We start from the raw sequence: 23655 nt of genomic DNA, 5'->3' as shown, positions 1-23655 counted from the left end.
ATTGTTTTTAAAATCTTAGAAAAATTTATATTGGCTGCCAAACTTTTTTTTTTTTTCGATTTTTGGTCCGCGACCGAAAACGTCTGCCCATCCCTGCTCTACATCATTCCAATCAGGTCGGCATGAGAATGAAGAATGTAACCTTCCAACGTTCACTTGCCCCTTCTCACGCGAATATGGCTATCATGATACTGTAAGCAAAAACGTCTCAAAAGACATCACGCCACTCATGCATCCTGATCAGAGTATGCGATGTGGCTTATACAATCTCCAACAGTGATGCGAACAAGATGATTTTCTTCTCGGGCATAAGCGAGTGGGCGCCAAACTGAGATCTCGCACTCTGCTCTCTCTACCTTCTGGACTCAATCTTGTGCAAATTATCGTAACAGTCATTAGCTCTCGGTCAACGCGAGCAACAATACGGTAATTCATCTGCCCCGGGAGGTCACGATTCTCCTGCTATAGGATTTTAAGATGAGCTGGTATGACATTTTCTTACATGAGGAATAAGATGGCACACACTGATGGAACACAAAAGTCAATGAGTATGTACATAATTTTCGAATTAAAAATTAGAATTTCAATCTGCTTTTTATACTACTTCCAGGTATTATTACTCTTGTCTATAATATGCGCATGCCCTGAAATTCTAATCATATATTTTCATGGGAAGAAGAGATTTTAAATAATTATCTTTACAAAATTCATTTACAATTTTATATCAGAAAATAAAAAGCATGGGCGCCCAAATAATGTAATTTATCAGTCGAATTGCGTTACCATAAGTATAAGCCATTACCTTTATAAATTTATCAAGGGCTCCCCACGTATTTATTTATTCGTGATATAAAATTGCGGTGGAATGTTGTAAAGAGAATTATTTAATCTCTTATTCCCATGAAAGTATATGATACGTTATTTTTTTCTTTCACTTCATCAGTTCTTTTATGACTTTTAAATAAATGTTTATTTAAAAAAAGAAACATCTTTTTAACCTTATTTGTTTATCAGATACATCAGATGTCTTCATAAGATAAAAGTAGTGTGATAAACTTCGAAGTTCTGCAATAAGGAAAAAACTCCATTTTTAATATATTCTTTTAAGGAAGCTGTGCAGTCTGTTCTCCACTAGTAAAAAAACTCGATATCTAGTTAATTCGTTTCACCTGTCATCGTTCAGTGTTTTTCATTTCCCGTCCTTCTCTTAAAGCATCAACACTTCCTAAAGGACTTGATACCCGATCTCGCTTGTTCCTATCAACGCGAAAATAAACTCAACAAACTCTTTCAAGCGGTGTCCTTTGAAGTAAAATTATGGACCACTTCTCTAATTCAGCAAGGTCTATCGAGCAGATTAGATAAAAATAGTTGTGTTATATCAGTGCTTATAAACAAAGATTTCTTCTTGGTAAATATTTCGAATCACTGTATGTTAATTTCACTCAAATTCTTCTTCATCCAAACCAATTGTTCTTCATTTTTTTAAATTAATATTGTTTCTTTATTAAGAAGAATCAAGGAAAATTTTTATTCTCATTACAAATGAATTGTTTATTCAACGATCTAAAAAAATGGAATCTTCTAAAAATTGGCTTTTAAATTCAGATAAACAGTACTTTTTGGCAAGACTCTTGTTGGCATTCAAATCCGAGCTCACGAAAAAATTCGGACAGTGACATATTAATTTATTTATTTATTGCATTTATTTATTTATTAGAGTTTTTAATGAATTTTCTTATTCCTCATTGTCGTGTAATTGAAAGCCCGTCCGGTTAACAATCGAGTGGTCTGAAGTTTGAATCCCGCTTTTAAGGGTATGACTGATTTTTTTTTTAATATTTCCTACTTTGATAACTCTAATAGATTTTGAAAATGCCCCTGAACTAAAATATGATGGACAATGATTCGTTATCATAAGGCTTTGATGGTCAAATCCTCTTTAGCTGCCTTTTAATGAGGGAGAATGTGAGGAATTTTCTCTTTTCTTACCGCTTGTCCTCGTGGTGTAATTGAAGGCACTTTTAGATTTGATTGAAAGCAATTTTAGATGCGCTTGGGAGGTTCATAATTGGATTTCCGGCGACGGCGTTGTTTTTCCATGTTTTCCCCCTGCTCCAAAATAAGCCTTAAGTCCAAATAAACCTCAAATTGTTTTCAACAGGAGTTAATCTAATGAGACTTACTGGGAGTTAGCATTTTCCTCCCTCTATTTTCTAGCTAATTAGTTTCAATTTTTGTCGCTGTTTTATCATACATACGGAAAATGAACTAAAAAAATTAAAACAAACGCTAGTGCTGCAGTTGAAAAAATAAAATTCTGTATTTTGTCAGCAGGTACCAGCCTGAAATTCAACATTAATAAGATAAATTCTGCAACTGATTCCATTATCCAGTACCAGTGCAATCGAAAGTTATAGGAAATAACTTGATGTTTATTAAGCTCCCTGGAATATTCTTAAAGAAAACTAGATATATAATATAAGCTCCCTGGATTTTAATGTTCATAATGAAAACCAGTAATTTTAATATTTAAGACCCTGAAAGTAGGTATTTTTTTTCGCTGCTTAAAAACTTCCTGTTTGCTGTTACTCGAAGATTTCGCAGTTTTGCAAAACGGGAGAATATTAGCATTTTTCTAGCAAAGATATTTATTTACCTTTTAAATTAACTCTTAGCCGGCTATGAAACATAAGATTTGAGCAATGGAATTAAGGAGATTGCGTTCTTCTTATTAACATTCCTGTACTTCTTGACACCAGGGATTACCCCTCATCCGCAAGGCAATTTTTTTTTTCCTCTTTTTTCTTTAATTCGGTGTTTTACATTGTTCTCTGGCAACTCATTCTTTTAAACGATGAATTTCGGATACTTTATTAGTCATTTTATGTTTCCAAGAAATGTTTTGCGAAATTCATTTTTAACGGTCGAAATGTTACGAACTTCTTAGGGGCTAATTCATTTTTCTTTCAAACTGACAGATCTACAGCTGCTTTTTCAACGTTAAACTAGAATGTGAACTTCAAAATCTAATTGAAGAAATAAGTTATCGTAATATACTTTTAAAATTTTAAGCTGTTCTTATAAGATTGTTGAGACATTCTCAAAAGCATTTCCATTTCTATAAACTTTATCGTAAAACATGTCCAATGCGACATACGTTTCGCTTAATTTCGAAAGCTATTTAGAAAAAAAAAAATTATGCATTGCATGAAAGCGGCTGAATTTATTCCCAACATTTTCATTTTTACTTATTATCTTAAATAATTTAAGGGGCGTCATTAATTTTAAACGTTAAAAAGGTTAAGAGAAAAAATATATTTGCGGCATTAAAACATTTAAGATGAAATATTTTTTACTGTATGCCCGTAATCGCATACAGTAAAAAATCACTGCAGAAAGAATCTGAAGATTGTACTAAACTGGAGTTTACACACGTGATTTAAAGTTCTAGCGCTCTAAAAAATAGTTCGTGTACACATAAATCAAAATGATCCTACTTGGTTCGTAAAAATTTCATATTTCTGAAGCATTATTTGAACGAGTTGTTCAGGTTTTCCTTTTTTATATTATTTTTTTAATAAATCAAAAAATTAAGAAGCAAACTTTATCCAGCGCAATGAAATATACCGTTAATTTCACCAATGTATTAATCCAAGAATAAGTGATACAGAAATAAAGTGTAGATTGTTGTTATTGGGAGTAAGAATAAAGGTAAGATTTCTTTAACGGTATTTGCTTGTTTAGGCTATTAATGTAAACAATGGTTATTGCGAAATAGTTCTGAAATCTGAAAAGTTTAGTCAAATCCTTAAAGCTTTAATCTCTCCAAAAGAAAATAATAATAATAAAATTTAACGTAATAATGCTTAAGAAACGATACGAAACAAAAGATACGATGCAAATCATAAAATCTTTAATCATTCTTTCTCTTCTATACGTCAAACAGAAAGGAAACCAGTGTCCAATCGTCTTCGAAATCGAAAGAGTTTTAAAATCTACGCCAAATTAAGGCTGATTTTTGCCTAATTTTAAATCATGTAAATCCCATGTAGAAGTAGATATATTTTTTAAAATTAATGAAATACTTAATCTTTTTAAATCATACTCCCAATTTTAAGAAAATATTCAAAAAATTGCTGTAAATATAAATTAATTGCTTTTTTTTTTATTATTATTATTTTTTTTTAGTCATAGTTTGTGAATTTTGTTAAACAAAAACCGTGTAAATTGCTTATAATCTAACCAAAGTTTCAAAATTCGTTAATTTTACGACCTTGTTTATGAGACTGTAAGTGAAGTTTTGCCTTCGTTTCCTACATGCGGTTGCGATCAGATGGATAGAAGAGGGACTGGAAAAAGACTAATTCTAAGAGAACTTCCTTTGCATTCCCTAGCAGGTAATAATTGTCACACTTTGTACACAACTTGATTTCCGAGCAATGAAGTGTGTTTTTCTTACTGTCAGCAACTTGAAAAGAACGCACTCCAGCCAATCATATCCAATGGATGCCGCCGTGGGTGACGAAAGGATAGCTGCTTTCCGAAGATGTCCTCCTCCTCAAAATTGATAAGATCTTTTCTGAGGGAGGAGAGTCACTTTCCGAAAGCAGATTGGACACATATAATTTGTTGACAACAAAACTTAACTACAACTCAAAACAGTATATGTGGATTTTGCATAGTAAGGTAAACTTGAAGAAGACGTGACAGCATCTATCAGTAGCGAAAATTCCCGAATTAAACATCGCTTAAAATCTCAAAACAATTTTTGCTGTTGGTGAAAGAAGGGCCATTTAATCCACAAGTATGTTTACAAATCAGCAAGGACTTTTGTTATTATCTATCTTATAGCGTGACGAAATTCCAAACAAAAATAACACGCAAGCAATTACCTATATTTAGTGCAGATTTGGAATGGTTGCCGCTTGACATATGTACTTTTTTTTATTAACTTTTTAAAATTTAATTTTTTTTATTAATTTTTAAGTTCTTCTGACATTAATTAAGGATATTAGTAGTAGGTAGGTTTGAAATAGGTATAAATTCTGTTTAGCATTAATATTCAGAATTAGTCTCGTAGGTTAATTAAAATGTTATTTAAAGAGTACTAATATCCTTAATTAATACTTATATACATTCGAGATGAGTATCATTGTAACATCTATATCGTAAAACTTCATTTAATTTTTTTCACAGAGAGTGTATCATTACTAAGTTTATCGAAGAACTCTGTTTTATTCAAAGCAGTTGGCAACCAGTAATTACAGTTTGAGGGTCATTTGGCATCAACCAATGTGTATAAGGCAAAGCGATAAATTTAGCTATTTTAAAATAAACATTAAAATGGAGAATATCGGGGCTTTTCAAATCAGTGCATATCGGTGTCACCGGTGGCCTGTGGGTTAAGGATCGTCAGAAAGTTAACAAGTAACCACTATGGCTCAGTTCAGTAAATTTAGGAATTTAAATTATTAATGTTTAAATGTTACAGGTTTTTAATCAAAATTAAATTGAAGCACACTGATGCTCGTCAAAACTACTGATCGCCAACACTTGTCAAGATCATAAGTGATCTGCAGGTTGAAGATCACTTTAGCATCAATCTGTAATTCACCGATATAGGGCACTATAATTAAGCTTCAGATAAAATCAAATTGTAGCTTACAACTGCGTTTGAAGGATGTTCACTAGTGGCTTAGAGCTAGGATCATCTGGGGTTAATCCATAAGTTACCGGTATGGCATTGTGTAAAAATTAAATCGAAGTCCAATGGTGGCCGTCAAGGCCCCTGGTCAGTGGTAACTTACAAGTTGAGGGTTATGTAGGATCGATCGATAAGCCACCACTAAGGGGAGGTGGGAAGAGTTTTAATTAAAATTATAATGATGCTTAGTAGTATTCAGAAAAACTACGGTCACGGGTGATCTATGGGTTGACAGTCACTATCCAGTGACCTAGACATTGACAGTCTCTGCCTCACATCAGTGGATCATTAACATGAGGCGATGCAGTAAATTTAAACATATTTTGAAATTAGAATGAAAATGAAGCACATCAATGCCCTTCAGGGATGTTGGTCTTTGGAGGTCAACTCATAGGTTTTCAGTATGGGGCGGTAGAGTAAATGTGAATTATTAAAAAAAAATTAAATCGAAAGTCACGGTGCCCTCAAAGTTTTTTGTTCCTGGTGACTTACATTTTGAGTAGTGACCTATGCGTTGGTTACTGGTTGCACAAATCCATTGATGTGGCGTAATGCAATAAATTTAGATTAGATTGTTAAAGTTAAATGAAACTGAATCGATGACCATCAAAAGCATGGATTATGGATTTTCACTCGCTATTTTTAAGCTGTGCAATATTTTTTCAGTGGCAATCCTAACTAAAGCAGAAAAGGATGAAAGGGGGAAGGGTCTTCGGAAACGTTAGTAACGTTAACAATTTTACTTTTAGCTTCATCGACATAGCAAGATTTTATTGCGGTACATAATCTACAATCGGGACGATTTCTGCTAGGGAATTTGCAATCGGAATGATTTCTTGTATTTAACCTTAACTCTCATGGTGTAATTTTTCATGTTAAGCCACATAGAAGAGGATGAGCTAGGAAAACTATTTTGTAGGAAAACTAGATGGCTCTTCCGGGGACTTGAACTCAGAAATATCCAAATTATATACACTACAAAACATTTGAGAATAACTTCTTTTCTTTATAAAATAGTACAACTAAGATTTTAGAGTATTTTATGTTAATTAATCAATTTAGTATTTGTATTGAATGAAATACAATTGAAAGTTTATATTCGAAGATCTAAGCTGAGTTATCGAATATCATATGAACTGGATAATTAAAAATATGTGAGGAAGAAGAAAATTTGGAATAGTTAACCTCAAACATTTCTGAAATTTGATTGTGAATTCGTTATTGTTCAACTTTGTAGAATGGTTGGTACATTATAAAACTTTTTATTTTTAATTGACGTATAGTTTTAAATTTCTTTGTTTTCATTTGCTGGTTACTATTTAATGCAGACTTCGAAATTTACGTTGGATATTAATCGAAAATATGTAACAAAGAAATCGTAATAGCTTTAAAATTTCTGTTCTTCTTGAAAGCTTATTTTGAACTGATTTAGTGAGAGAACAATAAAATCGAGGAATTGAGAGAATAATAAACTCGAAACTCGCTAAATTTTTAAATATCTCCTATTGTTTAATTTGGTTTATTTTATTAAGAACGGTAAGGTTATCAGAGAAGGGTACTTTTGTGGAGAACTTTCTAAAAGAACAAGCTCATATCTACGTTACACTTACAGGAAACCATGAAAACGCCAATCAGCAGGTCCTTTCGCCTGGAATCAACCTAGGTTGAATTACCAGTATTCAGTGATTGTTATCGCTCAGCAGTTGGCGGAGTGGTCTCTTTCATGCGCCCTGAAATAAAAAGATAACATTAAACTGCGAATAAAACTAGATACTTTCACGGTATATTGGGAAAATAATTATACTTTTAAAGTGTATCACATTAAAAAATACCATAATTTGATTCGTATAATGTTTAAGTATTTAGATAAAATTGAAAACTTCAAAAGCGATAAGTAAACATACTTCTTGTTTTCTATATAGCTGTATAAAACTAACTGAAATTGCTTTTTTATTAATGAATCTTTTAAAATATATTACTTACCACAGGGTTACAAAAATTTAGTGCATATACTTATAAGGTATTTTCTCCCGCCTTTCCGCATGCCTTCGTGGTGTAGCTGGAAGCATGTCCGGCGCGTATTCGGAAGACCTGGAGTTCGAATCCCGGCGAGAGCATTGTGGATTTCTTCAATTCCCTGGCTTCGATAACCTAGTGATTCTGCCTACTTACCACAGAAAGGTTTCTCTAGCTAAGGATATCAGATAAATTTTATTTCAATACTTAGAGATGTTTAGCTAATTTTAAAATCTAAAACCATTATTAGCATCAAAATTGATTTCAGTAACCTACAGAAGTTTTTTTTTTTTTTTTTTTTTTCTCAACTTCAACAACTCCCATGTTGCACAAACTAGACTTCTGATTATCACCTCTATCCCTTTTTCAACTATTTAGTTTTGTTCACAGGAATTTTCTAGCATATTTAATTCTATTCTTAGTAAAAATAAGGTATTTTCAATAATTTTCTTTCACTTTCTATATTTAAATATTCTTTTAGTAATACTAGAATTAATAACTAATAATATTAAAATGCTAATATCCAAGATTAATCATGTTAAAAAGAGTATTAAATGTAATGCAACTAAAGTTTTGTCTTTATTTTTAATGTTATTAAGAAGATAACATTAAGATTAATTTACGCAATAGTACCAGGCTAATTGTTTATTTGTTTGATTATGACAAAAGCACGTAAGGGTTATTTACTTGAGGCGAGGGATACCTTCGCGAAGGACTTTCTAAGAGAAATTGGTTCTATGCCTTCGTGAAACACTTCCTAAGAGAAACTGGCTCGTATAAAGATTACACATGGGGGAAAACAACTAAAACGCCCCTTTCGCTGAGTTTCGAGTCCCGAGACACAGCAACCAGTGCTTGGTCCTTATATCAGCCTAGTATTAAATAGAATAAGACAACTTCTGCAACGGATTCCATTATCCAGTACCAGTGTAATCAAAAGTTATAGGAAATAACTGGATATTTATTAAGCTCCCTTGAATATTATTAAAGAAAACTAGATATTTTAATATTTAAGACCCTGAAAGTAGGTATTTTTGCTTTCACTACTCAAAAACTTCCTGTTCGCTGCTAGCCGAAGAACTCCTAGCCTGGTAAAACGGGAAGAGTTCTAACAAAAACATTTATTTGCCTTTCAAATTAGCTATTAGCCGGCTATGAAACATATGATTTGCGCAGGGAAATTCAGGAAATTGCGTTCTTTTTATTAACATTTCTGAACTTCTTGATAGCAGTGGGCTTTTTTTTCGGGAGGGAGGTAGACAAAGTTCTTTTCTCACTATTTTCTTCATCTCAGTGTTTTATTTTGTTCTCTGGCAACTCATTCTTTTAAAAGATTAATTACAGATGATTTAGTAGTCATTTAATGTTTTCAGGAATTGTTTTGCGAATTTCGTCTTTAACGGTTGAAATGTTTTGAATTTTTTAAGGGTTAATTCATTTTTCTTTCGAACTGGAACTTTCTACTATGGCTAACTAGCTGTTTTTTCATTATCAAACTAAAATTTGAAATCAAAAGCTAAATTGCAAATTTCTATTTCCCCCTTGCATATGGATAATATATTATTGTATCATGAGAGTGACAATAATGCAGTAAATTTATCATGATTGTAAGAAATATATACCGAAAAGAGTCAACATTTTGTTTTGAAATTTAAAGACCAGCAGCCAACAACAGATGATCACCATGAAAAAGACTCCGACATTGTTTGATTTGACACCCTTGTTGAAAAATCACTCGCCGTTGACCATTTCATTTTTCAGATCCAACTCTTTCCTTCCGCCGACTCCACACCGCGATCTCCAATCTGCGGTCGGATCTAGATCCACCGTTTGACCTCATTAGAGTCTCAGCGTGGACAAGCCGTGGAAATTCCATACCCTGGAAGATTAAAAACCTCTCGCGTAGTTTCTCGGATGGCATACAAATCAGAAACCTCGCATTCCATACTGTGAGTGATTGCGCCATTTCCAGATACAGGGAATTTGAAATGCTGCAATAAATATCTTCAATTCAGGGATGTCGCTTCGAGACAATGCCCCTCGACAGAGTTCCCTTGTTCTTCAGCTGAAGATGAGCGCTCTAGCAATCCTTATCGTTGTCTAAGATGGATGAGACAATGGAAAATTTATAGAAGTTGCGATTTCTTCTCTCGGGAATGCTATCCATTTTTAAGCAAAGGCTTCGGATGAACCATTTTTGTTCGCTGCTGAGTTTCATTATCTGTTGATGAAATGATCCTGCCAAAAATTACGGTCAGCCATATTTCAACGTTAAGTAATACAATAGGATCGGAATGCAATGTCTTTCTCTTTTTCAAGATAATCGAATTAAATAAAAGGAAAAGAATGGGTTAGTTGGTTCAGAGTTGTACGGTTCAAAGTCAAGCTTTCATTTTCGTGATCTGGTACAGAAGTATTCATAGTGGAAAAAATTATGTTAATATTAAACTTAAAAATTATGCCATTTTTCCCTCTTAAATTTTGGATTTATTGCTTTAAAGGAAAAGATGTTTAGAAAGACATTGGAAAGAAGGACAATATTAGCACGAACTAATGATCTCATTCAAGGTCTTTAGATATTCAGTTATTTACATCTTTTGTCTTATGCAACAAAATAATATACTTAAGCCTCGTAAGTTTAGCAATTAGATACTACAACTTTCAGAAACAGTTCACATTGAACGACGTCATATTTAATTTGTCTCATGTCTGAAAGGATTTAGTTCACATCGCTGTTGGTGTAAATTATCGCCTGCGATCATATTAGTAGATGACGAGTCAAGAGACGAATATTCTCTTTGCTTTAGGAACACATCCTGTGCCTGAGTCCGATATCTTGGATTCAATTAAATATTCGAAAATATTTAATATTAGTGAAAAGGAAGTGTACAGTTGGATGGATATAGACAATTCTGTTCTTGTAATGCTCTCAAGATGATGAAAGAAAAGGAAACGAGAAAGATGAGAAAAAGATGAAGGATGAAGATGAAAATGACACGCAGAATAAAAGTTACATCGAAGGAAGCATACGTAGGACTGCTTACCTTTCATAACATTTGTCAAGCAATATTTATCTGTATCAGTACATGATGTTACGAAGCTTTGTTATATATACTGAGGAATTTTAAAACTCCGGCGACAGTCTCGTAGTCACCACAATAAGAAATTCGTAAATTTCATGTATACATACATATGGTAACTTCAAAATTGCTTAATTTTATTTTTCTGAAATTTAAAATAATATTTGTGTATTTTAATTTTAGATAACCAGCACGATTTTTGAAATTATTTATGTAATAGTAGCCAACAGATCAAAAACGGCTTTGCATGCTTCAGTTTCTATGCATATAGCATCACAAAACATCATAAACAGGTCAGTTCTAGAAATACGCACTCAATTAACCAGGAAAAAATCTATTATCCGAAACAGGTATGGTTCCTAGCTACCGGTTAAGAGAGACTCTACTGTATCATTTTTGCTTAACCTTTGAACAAAGAAACGAATCTAGGGTTGGGATGAAATATTTTTCTTACAATACTAACCACACCTCTCTTCGAGGGCGTGAATTCGTATGCATTATTCGTATTCCTTAGTTTTTTTATTATCAATCTTTGTACAATTCTTCCTTTGAATTCCAGCTATATCCAAGAGTCTTACCTGGCATAGCATTAAGAACTTTTCTCTGTTCAAAGTTTAAGCAAAAATGATACAGTAGCACCTTTCTTAACCCGCAGAAAGGAACCATACCTGATTCGGAAGAGAGATTTTTCCACATAATTGAGTATAATATATTTCTCACTGAATCTGTCTTGAAGTAGCTGTACACTTTTTCGCAACGTACATGTAATGAATACGGCACGCAGTTCCCCTACTTTCTAAATCAAATATTTTCTTTAAAATATGAGTTGCTTCTAAGTTTTCGTTTCGAATAATAACCTTTATTACTCTTATTTCACAAGGCTTCAATCTGATTAGCGTCAGTCATCTTTAATCAGCTGAATCACTGTGTAATCAATCCGCTGAATCAACGTGTAATCGGGTTCAAATCTGCTGAATATATATCCTAGTTTTGTTTCCATTCCCAATAAAGATCCTGCCCCCATAGCACAAAACATCCTCAGGATGTCCTATTTAAGTCGCAATATCCCGGGACATACTTAGGATGTCCTAAGGATGTTGATTCTCAGATGTCCTGAGGAGATCGTAATTTAACATCCTGAGGATGTCTTATTTAAGTCGCTATGTCCCGGGATATGACAGGATGTCCTGAAGATGTTGACTTTCAGATGTCCTGAGGAGTTCACCAATTTCACATCCTAAGGACATTCATTCTGCATTGTCCGGAGGACTTTCGTTGTCAAACATTTTGAGGATATTTGTTCTCAAATTTTCCAGTTTTAATTTTTTGACATTGCACATCTGAACTTGCACATTATTTTATTTTTCATATGTATTTTACTAAGTTGTTTCTAAATGCTGTACATTAAAAATATTGATATGATTGATGATTTATTCTTGTTATTTTGTTATTAATTTTAACTGCTATTTTTTCTGACATTTTTAAAAATTTATTTAGTCATGGAAAAGATTTTTTTCAATGGATTAGCATTTTCTAGAATATTTGCAAAATTCTAAATAACATATATTTTTTTTATAAAAAATGTATAAATTACATGTATAATTACTTACAGATTACAAACCCTACTACAAATATAGGTAAAATTAGATATAGATATATTTAATTACGGAAACGATTTTTTTTTTTTAAAATTTGGGTATAGAGACATTAGGTATTTTTTTGGAAGCAGGAAACATGAAAAATTAGCAACTGCTTTCGCCGGGAATCGAAGAACGGACCTCTGGAATACCGGCCCAGTGTGCAGAACCACTACACCACGAAGACACGCTAGGTGTGGTGGTGGTGGTGTATTTAATTATGGCAAAGCACACTAGGGCTATCTGCCTAAGGGAAGGAATGTCTTCGTGGAGGACTTTCTAAGGGAAACTGGCTCGTATACACGTTACATGTGGGGAAAACCACGAAAACACCCATGCAGCCAGCCTGTTCGCGGGATTCGAACCTCGGATCGCACTACCAGGGTTCAGCGACTTTACCGCTCGGCCGCTGGTGGGCCGAAGACACGCTAGAAAGCGGGAGAAATACCTTATATTACGTCTCTTTTTAAAGGCCGACTTTTTTTTAAGGGGATCCGATCACTAAATCCTGGGTGTGGATATACCTCATCCAACACCTTTTTAGTTCGGGCGCCACTGTAGAGACATTAGGATTTTTTTGGGAAGCCGTAGAGATGAAAAATTAGCAACCGCCTTCGCCGTGAATCGAACCACGGACCTCTGAAATACCGGCCCAGCGTGCAGAACTATTACACCACGAAGGCACGCTAGGAAAGCGGGAGAAATACCTCATAAGGAAAATTTTTTTCCTCTAAGTACAGGACAGAAAATGTTTTTCAATCGCGCGATCTGTTACTGATATTGAATTGCAGTCGTGCGATAATTTCGCAGTAAAGATACATCTCTGATGACTATCCAAGATTCTAGAAACTTTGGTCTTATATAGAGATGGTCGTCTTATAGAAATAATGCTTAATATCAATATTTATTTATAATCTCAGAACTATTGGTCACTTTCAGAAGTGGTCGTTTGAGAGGCGATATTCTATATATTTATTTACTGATACTCTCAGATTCCAAAATTTGTTTATATTCTCAGAAATATTGGACGGAAGGTGGTCGTCCCATACATGCAAAATTTTACATTTCATTAAAAATGAATTCGGCATTATTTAACTATTTCCCTATTAATTAATTAATTAGATAACTAAAAATTAGGAAATAGTACTGTTTATTACGGAATAATGTAAGAACTTCTACAGAACTATATTCTTTCGCGTCATTGCACATTGTATCCGGCAAACTACTAGTTCCTCGTATTCTTCCGCAAATCCGTAAACATCTGTCTGATTTGAAACGAAATCCAAAATGGCTGCGCCATGAGGTTAACTTGTATGGATATTTTTTGTTGCATGAAAGGTAAGTTCAGTTGCAATACTTGTATGTTTACTTTTTTTGCTTTTCGAATTTATGTTATTTATGTCATTTTGACTGTTAAATGTTTCACAGCTTTATGAATTGTTACCATTCTGTCGTGAATTAGTGTATCTCAATGGCTGGCTGTCTTTTCAAATATCTAATTTGCCCTGCTATCCAAATGTTTATGACTGAATTTTTTTTAGTCTAGTTTATGAATTCAGTTTCAAAATAATATGTGTGATCAGATTGCTTATTATTTTATTGCAGCAATAAATTTATGTTAAATAGTTTGAACAATTGTATTAAAATAAGAGTTTGCATTGTTTTGTCCAAAATATGTATGGTTGAAACATTATCTTAATCTAGTTTGTAATTCAAGTTTTTTTTGGGGTATTGTTCTGTTATTGGGACCGGAATCGGAAATGTATGAACCTGTGTTCGTAAGTATGTGCATAGATGTGGATATGTAGACACACAAACATACAAATATACAAGCATACATAAATACAATTCTGAACCCGGTCCTGATAACAGAACAGTACCTTTTTTTAATCTTTTTTGAATATTTTATAAAAGGATTAAGCATTTTTCAAACTGCATATCATTTTAAGATTCGACTTGCAGGAAGACAAAATATGGTCATTCAATCAAATGCTTATGATTGCTTTTAACATTTTCTCATAAATATTGTTTACATTTTTATTGTATTTTAGATACTTTAATTATGTAAAGTGAACATGAGAATATTAGAAAAGCTGAAGAATATGAATAGCTACCATAATACATGTATTTTTTCATCGAGTCCATTGTTTTAGAAACCAATGCACCATTATTATATGCTGGCTTATTTTATAGTTATATGCAGTTTAATTTTATGTTCATGTTACTGTAGTATTGTCATTATAATAAAAGTATTGATAATTTTTGTTGAATCTTGCAAGTTGCCTAACATTCAGAATTATTACTACCGAATTTTACTGATAGGTTTTTTCGAGTTGACATAATCTGTCTGATAAATAAAATAAATTGGTGTTTAAATTATGTGCATTTCTCTTAATGTTTCATTGAAAGTGAGATGGAAATATAAATGCTATCCAGAAAAGTGAATTCTTTTTGCCTGAAATAACAAACTGTACTAAATGATTAATGTTTATATCATTTTAGAAATGTCAATATTAAAGTTTCTCCCCCTTCTCTTCTTTGATTTTGAAATAATTTATAATAAAATAATATATGCATAAGTGTAATTAATGTAAAGTGTCATTCAATAATATAATTTATTTTTACTGATATTTTTATATTTCTTATCTGGGTTTTCTTTTGGTGTTAGAAGGAGGAAAAGACTGTAATATTTTAATTAAAGAAATAATTAAAACATTACAGTCTTTTAAATAACACAGTTACAGTAATGTTTATTGAAGCAATCAGTACTGTGTGATTGCCAGTGATTGAATAATGTTAAAATGCATTGTTCATAAGGAAATTTGCTTATCTTTGTGTTATAGATTTTATTTTGACACAAGCTGAAATTTTAATTATTGGAAGCACTTTGAAAACCCGAATTATTTCCTGAATCATTAATCAGGCCAATATATAACATACAAATTTTCATACAAAATTACTTCTTTGAGCATATTATAAAGAGCTCATTTAATTTATTTATTTGTACAAATTTTAGACAAAAGTAGCATGTAACAGTTAAAGATTTATTGAAGCCTACTTGTTACTTGTGGTAACAAAGAAGTGTGAAAGATATTGCCACATTAGCGAACATGACGATCATTGATGCTTAGTTTAGTAATTTAATAATATATTGAGAAATGCTGGGAACTTTCAGAAGTAGACATTTCGGAAATGATGGGCTTGATAAGAAATTTACACGGTTTTATTATTTATTCTTTAGTTAAGAATGGATTTTAGATGTTCATGTGAAAGAATTCTGTTTAATTATATGTGAAAGAATTGTTAAAGTTTGGCATTTAAAAAATGAATTAATAATATGCAATTATCTTTTTATTATACATATATTACTATATATTTCTAATGTGCTATGTAAATGTCAGTGCTAAACAATTGAGATACTATTGTCAGGGCAATCTTTTCTTATGCATGAAAAATTCTGATACTTTCTTATCATCTGCCCTCACAGCTTCAACTTATGCTAAAACAGCAAGAGTATGCACACGATAATAGCAAACTATGAATGTGCATACCACACACATGTATTTACATGCTTTATATTTAATCTTTATTTCTGAATAGTATTCCATTGGATGAAAAATATGTGAATATTGACCAATGTATATATTTTTGTGTGTGTGCATCCTAAAATTTCTTGTTTCTTATAAAGTGCTTATTTGAATTACTACTTGTAAACAGAGCAGTAGATATGAACCAGAAACTAACCATTTTGCCAATTTTCACAGCTTTGCAGATAGTCAGAAAGCACCAAAATTTGTAATAATGTTAAGTTTAAATGATGTTCTATACTTTTGTGTTTATTTTTCTATTCTATTAATTGTATTACTGTGTTATCAAACTTTCTGCAGGAATTTCAACTGGTTAAGATGTTATTACCATGTGGAGAAGAATTTGGTTTTCAAGCTAGAAAAAATTGCAGCTGAAGCATTTTGTAGAAGGTCAGTCAAACTGGTTTTAGTTAATTATAATTTAATTTTGGGTGAAGAATCCTCAAATTTATTTATCATAAGTGTCTAAAGGTCGTCTAAATTAAATTCTGCTTGTTTTTGAAATTTTTCATGACATTCATTCTTTGATTATTATTATTTTTTTTTTAATTTACTAACTTATATCCAGGCACATAATGTTGCATTTAATGCCATACCTTAAATATTGTAAAATGTTAAAATAATACATTTCACTTAAAAATGTGGTTGTGACAGTAAATTTTCTGTTACATTTAATCATATCTATAAACATTGGTATACATCATTTTTCAATAATCTGTATATTATTTTGTGCATTTCTTTTACATCCAAGATCTGGCATATGACTTGCTTTTCAAACTGATAACATGGTGTAATAATGTAATCTAATGGTTAAAGTTTACTATGGAATGGGCCAAATTTAATAAATTATTCTTTGATAGAAATTTATTCATGTGTTCAGTGTGTCTCATCTCTTTAAATTGCTAAAGTAAATTTTATGTACTTGCATTTAGGAATTTTGACTGTATCAGAGAAATTTTGTTTCAGTTATTATAACATGCAAGGGAAAAAATTCATTCATAGCTCCGTATTTAAAATTAGTTAATTAAAGTCTTTAATAAAGAGGGACGTTTTGTTGTTTTTAATGTCGATAGAGTTTAATTCAAAAATATGCCACATTAAGGGTTACTTTTTAACCTAATTTAAAATTTTCATTACTTTAACATGTCTGATAATTGTTATTTTAACTCCGATATTGTAATAATATCAAAATTCCTTACTTTTGATAGGTAATCCAAATGTAAAACAAGAAAAGAAAAAATTAAAATCTAGAAGTATATTTATTTCATACCTCTAACAAATAAAAACAACACAAGCACTTTTTACTGTCTATCTGCATAGTGTGGCATGTCCCGTAAGACTGAGATTTGTATGGTCGAATCCATGTTTCAGTTAAAGGAAAATGCATGCACAGTCTTCTGATTTTCCCTTCGATTAAGGATTCTGTATATACTAGCATAAGAAATATATTAGTTAATGCAGTGTTATACATCAATATTTATAGACAATTATTGTGGCTATGTTTATTATAATTTTGTTCACTGTAATGGCTGGAGTGCCTAAACCATCATGCTGTGTAAACAAAACTCAAATCTTCATCTCTGCATACTGCTCCACTAGTGTTTAAACCACTGAAATGGTGATTATGGTAGAACATCTTTGGTAAAAATTTACTCTACTGTAACCCTTGGCGAATCGTTTCTTTTTTTTATATCAAGATCGTCACCTGAGAGGATTGGCACCAATTTCAAGGTGGCCGCTACACAAAACCAAAATAAGAAGTCAAAGACATACACAAACTCTGTGTCCATGTACACATCGACCTATTAAAACAGAGAACTGCACAAACTGGGCATTGTGCACTGCCTTAACTTTGTCCATGTACACATTGATCTATTTTCACTTTAAGAAAATCAAAAAGTTAAAAAATATCATAGTTACCAGAAAAAATTCGCCACTGTCTTAACACACAGACTACCAAAAATACACAAACAGAGAGGAATAAGTTACCAAAAATACATATTTCCTAACATAAAAACATTAAACAACAAATCTTCTAACAAAAATTAACACACAGAAACAAAAAAATTAATGAAACGTCATTTTTTTAACATACCTTTTTTTTCACTTGCATATGTTTAGGCTTCCCACCACCATCCTCCAGGTAAGCAATTCAATTAAATTTTTCGTCTCTTAGTCACCTCAGACATACTCAAACGATGGTACCCACACCAAAATAATAAATAGCATGTTCAAAATACAAGACCATACCACTTCCGTGCAACCAAACACAGCAATTGAAAAGAATGGTAAGAACCAAAAACCTGGGACCGTACAAAAGGTTTACTATTAAAAAAAGTAGCCCAAAACTAAATTTATCACAGCACGTTGGCAATATTTTCAGAAATAACTTTTTTTTATTGACAAAAAAAAGTTTTTTTTTCCCCCAAAGGCTACTTTCGCCAACATTATCAACATTAGGGTTACCGAAAAACTTATTTGACGCAATGGGCTTCCACATTTCACAAACAACCAATACCACTTTGCGATTTTTTTTCAGACAGAAACCAAGGTGTACTATACAGTAAAGATTAGCCACATCTTCATTTACTACTGCTACAAGTACTTCTTTGGTAAATTTCTGCGGTTAAATTCAAAAGTTTAAAATTGCATTAACATGATCAGATTCAGAGTCATAGCTAGGGTTTTCAGCGCTCAGGGACAACTGAAGATTTCGCGCCCCCTACTGCTTGCCAAGGATGGAAAACATTTAATTCTAAAATGTTCTAACATCAGTTTGGCGCCCCTTGGATTCTGCACCCGGGGACAGATGCCCCCCTCTAGCTACGCCCCTGATCAGATTTTATTTTCTGCACGTAGCTAACAATTACTTATGTGTTGTCAGATAAATGTTACCAGATGCAGTTAATTATTTTTTACTTGCCAATCTCATGAGACAAGTTTTTTTTGCTCCTGCAAGACTTTACTTTGTGTTGCAAAATAAATTCATTCTCACTCTTTTTGGACTTGCCTACACATTAAATTTAAAATAGTTTTATGAATAGGTAAGATGTGATTATCATAATTTTGTTTCTCTCTTTATCTCGGCAACTTTATATGTTGATTCGGTATCCAGGTTACCCACCAGTGGCTGATTGATAAAACTGCTCATATGTTCAGCTGGTGGTTTGAGTTTATTTTCTGACATAAAAAATTTTAAAAGGCACCCCCATGTTTATTTTACTGTAATCGAAAAATCAAATAATTGCTACTCTGTTTATAGGTACTAAATGTTAAAATATTTTAAATGCTTCCTTTAATTTGCATTCTAATAGTCATTTATTTAAATTTAATTATGAATTATATTCACATATAGTAATTGTGAGTGTTTTTTTATTTTAGGTGCTGTGAAAGGCAATGACAGAGATCCAATTTATCAAGAGTTCTTATATACATAAGAATACATGGATATAAGATTGTTTTTCATGAATTCAAATAAAATGTGATAAATTGGATTAATAAAAACTATTTTGAATTTTGAAAAGTGTTTTTCCTCTGTTAATCATAATGTAGTGCCATAAATTTCTGAATGTGTTTATTTTTCATCCAAATAAATAGCTTTACAAAAATTTGTCATATTAATAGATATTGCATAATTTAGCATTATTATAAATATTTATTATAGCAGATTTAGCTGAACTACTTTTTTAGTCTCTTTGCAGATGAAGTCACAAAGGTAAGTGGTTAGATATTTTTCTGTATTCCCCATTAAGTAATTTTATCTGGTAAATTATCATTACTTATATACTAAAGGTGGAAGAATAAGCTTTCCTTGAAGATACAAAAATTTGCAGATATTTCAAAAAATTGGTATACGTAAAAAAGTTCTTAAATTGCCACATATGCGAAACTGAAAATGTTATATATGAAATAGTTCAGAAATATAAATATTTTCACTATTTTTTAACTATAATTCACTGCATTTGTTATATATAATCACAGTTTAAGGTAGCAGTGCTTTTCTCACTGTGATTTCTCATGTATTTTGATTCATAAATACACGTACATAAATCCACGTATTTTGATTTCTCTTTTGAGACCGAATAAAAAATGAACTAAACATTTTCGTTGACATTGAGAGTTGAATAAAAGCTCACCTCAAAATAAAATGAATTAATAAATTTATGGAAAATTTTACATTGCATATATTGAGCAGAAAAAGTAAACTGAATATACTTAATAGAATTAATAATTGGTAGAGTTGATAGCAGAATAAAATGCCTTAATTATATGGTAAACAGTAGATTTTTTGAAGTTTTTCTATGTTGCATAAAATGCAGATTTAAATTTTTGATATTGATTGTCATATAAATAGCAATTACTGTTTTATTTTGCTCTGAAATGAATGGTTAGTAATAAAATTCTGGATGAGACAACCTTTAACGTGCGCTAGAATTTACAAAGTTTAATTTGGTGCTGATTTCAACGGGTAAATTTCATTTTACTGAATTTTGCATAAAATAATACCAATGAACCATTGCAAATTATTTTCAGAACTTTTGACTTCATATCGTCAGTCGTAAACTTGTTTCGCTTTTCATTCAAGTCTTGCCATTTGGCAAAATTTAACATATTTACCTTTAAAATCTAATATATTATTGACTAACAAGCCAAGCTATTTAAAAGCATTGCACACAGTTCTTAACAATGCTTTTTTTTAATTTTTAATCTGATTGATTTAAAATGCATTTAATTCATGATATATCTAATTGAAAACATTTTAATATTTCTACATAATTACATGATATATTTCTTCATTTTTCAAATATATAGAAGATATATAACTTTCTGGTGTCAGTATCTTATAAAATGTTTTGCTATTTCCACTGCCCCATCTGTATTGATAATCTATACATTCATAAGCTTTTAGCCTCTTTGAGTGACTGCTAAAATATGAGGCCTTTCAGATTTTTTTTTTAATTTTGTGAGCAGAAAGAATTTTAGAAGAGCTTCTTGAGTTACCTTTTGAATGATATAAAGAATTGTTAACATAATGTCAAATTTTTACAACTAAATATTAAATATATAAAAAAGCCTGCAGCATTCTCATGTTACGAAAACATATTTATTTATTCTGAGGCTAGGAATTGATTTAGTTTTAAAAATACAATTTTTTCCTTTTAACAATTTCCCAACAGTGTCATCAAAACACTATAAATTCCTTACATGTTTTAAAGAAAGATGATTCATTTATGTAAAGATTATTAAATGGGTAATTTTATTATTCACTTTTTAATACAAATTAACTGAAATTAGAAACTGATTTTGTAAAATAATTTAATTATGAATAATTCAATTTGGGGGCTATTGGATGTTTAAAAATGATCAAAAGATTTTTAATATCTTAAAAATAAAAGCAAAATTTTCAGTTTTAATATTTTGTATTAATAATTCATTTTAATTTCCTTGCTCAGTTTTAATATATTCACAAATTCAGATTTAAAAACAAAATAAGTTGTATAAATATTTTCAACATTTCTGATTTTTCCATAGTAACCATAGGAGAACGATTTGAGACTATATGTGTAAAAAAAAAGTAGGTTTTAGATCATCACACCTTCACATACTTTCACTGGAATTTTCCTCTGTATATATACTGGGATGTGACACTAAGCAGTTGAGAGTATGTATTTAAGAGGTTAAAGGGATATTGTAACTAGTGTTTCAAATCCTGATAACATCCCATACGCTGTCGGTGGGACGTAGATAGGATGTCATAAGGATATACTGGGATGTGACATTAAGCGCTCAGGAGGATGAGTTTAGGAGGTAATTGGGATATTACGGGATGTCCTGAGGATGTAGTAAGTAGGACTTTAAATCCTAATAACATCCCATATGCTGTCGATGGGACATAGATAGGATGTTTTTAGGATATAATGGGATGTGCTTAGGAGGTTTGTGGGATATCCCGGGATGTCCTTAGGATGTAGTAAGTAGGAGTTCATATCCTAATAACATCCCGCACGCTGTCGATGGGACTTGGTTAGGATGTCCTGAGGATATCCCGGGATGTGACATTAAGCACTCGGGAGGAGGTGTTTAGGAGGTTCGCGGGATATTCCGGGATGTCCTGAGGATGTGCGCATATCCCGCGAGCAACATCCTTGGGATATCCCAAGGATGTTTTTGTGCTATGTGAGTGCATTCGTTTCATTTTTCTAACGCCAATAATCCAAAAATTATCTGAAATAATTAACAATAATATTCTTAAATGTTCAGTATTTAATTTATCAGCCACTCGTATATTCATCTGTTTAAAATATTGCTAATTTCTTTACCAGGACTTTCAATTATTGCTTTGGAAACACATGGAATTTCGATATCTTTCAAAACTGTAACACCTTTTGGGGACATAATCTAACTCAACTAGCTCAGGTACTATTGACTATTATTAAGTACAATTGAAAGATAGATTGTACAATTCAAGATATTTCAAGGATTAATCATTTATTGGCATAATATACGGGGAAGGCAACTTTACACTCTTGACGATACACAACAGATCTTAGATGCACTAAAACGTTAACTAAATTTAAACAGTTGTAACGTATCAGCGCCATCTATAGTCCAGAGTTCGCAACATTGTGAGTAGTATTTTTGGATGAAAAAAATCTCGCTATTTTTAGCTGATATTTTTTCCCCAACCTCGATAAATAATGTATGACTAAAATGACCTACTTTAAAAATAATCGAATTATATTTTTCTAAAAATAATATTTTTACATTTGAGACTTAAAATCGACTATTTTTTTTAATAAAATTTAATAATAATTTCTAAAATCTTTATGCGTGACATAGTTGGTCATTTTATGTATATTCATATAGGGTTCATAGGAGATACCTTGCTCACAAGCTGGAACATGAGAAATTTACTTAAAGATATAATTACCTTCAATCCTATAAATGCACAAGGTATTAATAAAGAAATATAAATCTATATTATAATTTTGTAAATCTACATAATTATTTAATTATAATAAACTATATAATTATTTAATCTACATTATTCTTGTTTATATTAAACAATATTACATACAATATCACTAAAATTTTGACAGTGAAATAAAATCACTAAATATAATCACTAAAATAAAACAGTGAAAGATGTGGAGAAGAAATTTTAATATGATTTCAAATAAATATAATTCTAAAAGTTCATATGACAGAAACACAGGAATAGGATATTTGATACACATAAAGTGTTCACACAGTTCATAAAATTTCTTGAATGGCTTTTCAGTTCAGAGAAAGCGTACACTCAAGCACGAAAATAACATACAGTTATAATTATTGGGGGGGATGAAGATGCTTAGAAGAAAATAATATTGATAAGAGAATTAATGACGTTAATAAGAAATAATAACATAATTATTATAATAATAATAAGTAATCTATTATTAAATATTTCCTTATTAATATTATAATATAAATAAATAAGGCTCTACTCTTATATACGCCCTAAGGTCGCCAAATGTGGCGATATGTGTTCTGCGCTGGTTTTTGGCGCGATTGCGTATTGTGCGTTGATTTGGGGGACGATGTTCTTTGTGTGGCAACCCTTTTGACGTTGAAACTAACTCTTTTGC

At 31.5% G+C, this 23655-nt stretch overlaps 2 long non-coding RNA genes across 2 annotated transcripts in view; one reads left to right on the top strand and one right to left on the bottom strand.

Moving 5' to 3' along the window:
• Positions 1-23655, bottom strand: part of LOC146997528 (uncharacterized) — an 83763-nt gene that overhangs the window by 9839 nt on the left and 50269 nt on the right. The window contains exon 2 of the long non-coding RNA XR_015040485.1: positions 7318-7437. This is a non-coding gene — a long non-coding RNA (uncharacterized LOC146997528). The remainder of the gene's footprint in view (positions 1-7317; positions 7438-23655) is intronic.
• On the top strand, positions 13716-19550 carry LOC146997529 (uncharacterized). Its single transcript, XR_015040636.1, has 3 exons — positions 13716-13778; positions 16328-16417; positions 19409-19550. It is a non-coding gene; the product is annotated as an uncharacterized LOC146997529 (long non-coding RNA).

The sequence above is a fragment of the Stegodyphus dumicola genome, chromosome 4 (genome assembly GCF_044657685.1).
Source record: "Stegodyphus dumicola isolate Sdum_Otavi_A_Nest chromosome 4, ASM4465768v1".
NCBI classification, from domain to species: domain Eukaryota; kingdom Metazoa; phylum Arthropoda; class Arachnida; order Araneae; family Eresidae; genus Stegodyphus; species Stegodyphus dumicola.
This window is presented reverse-complemented; position numbering and strand designations above follow the sequence as displayed.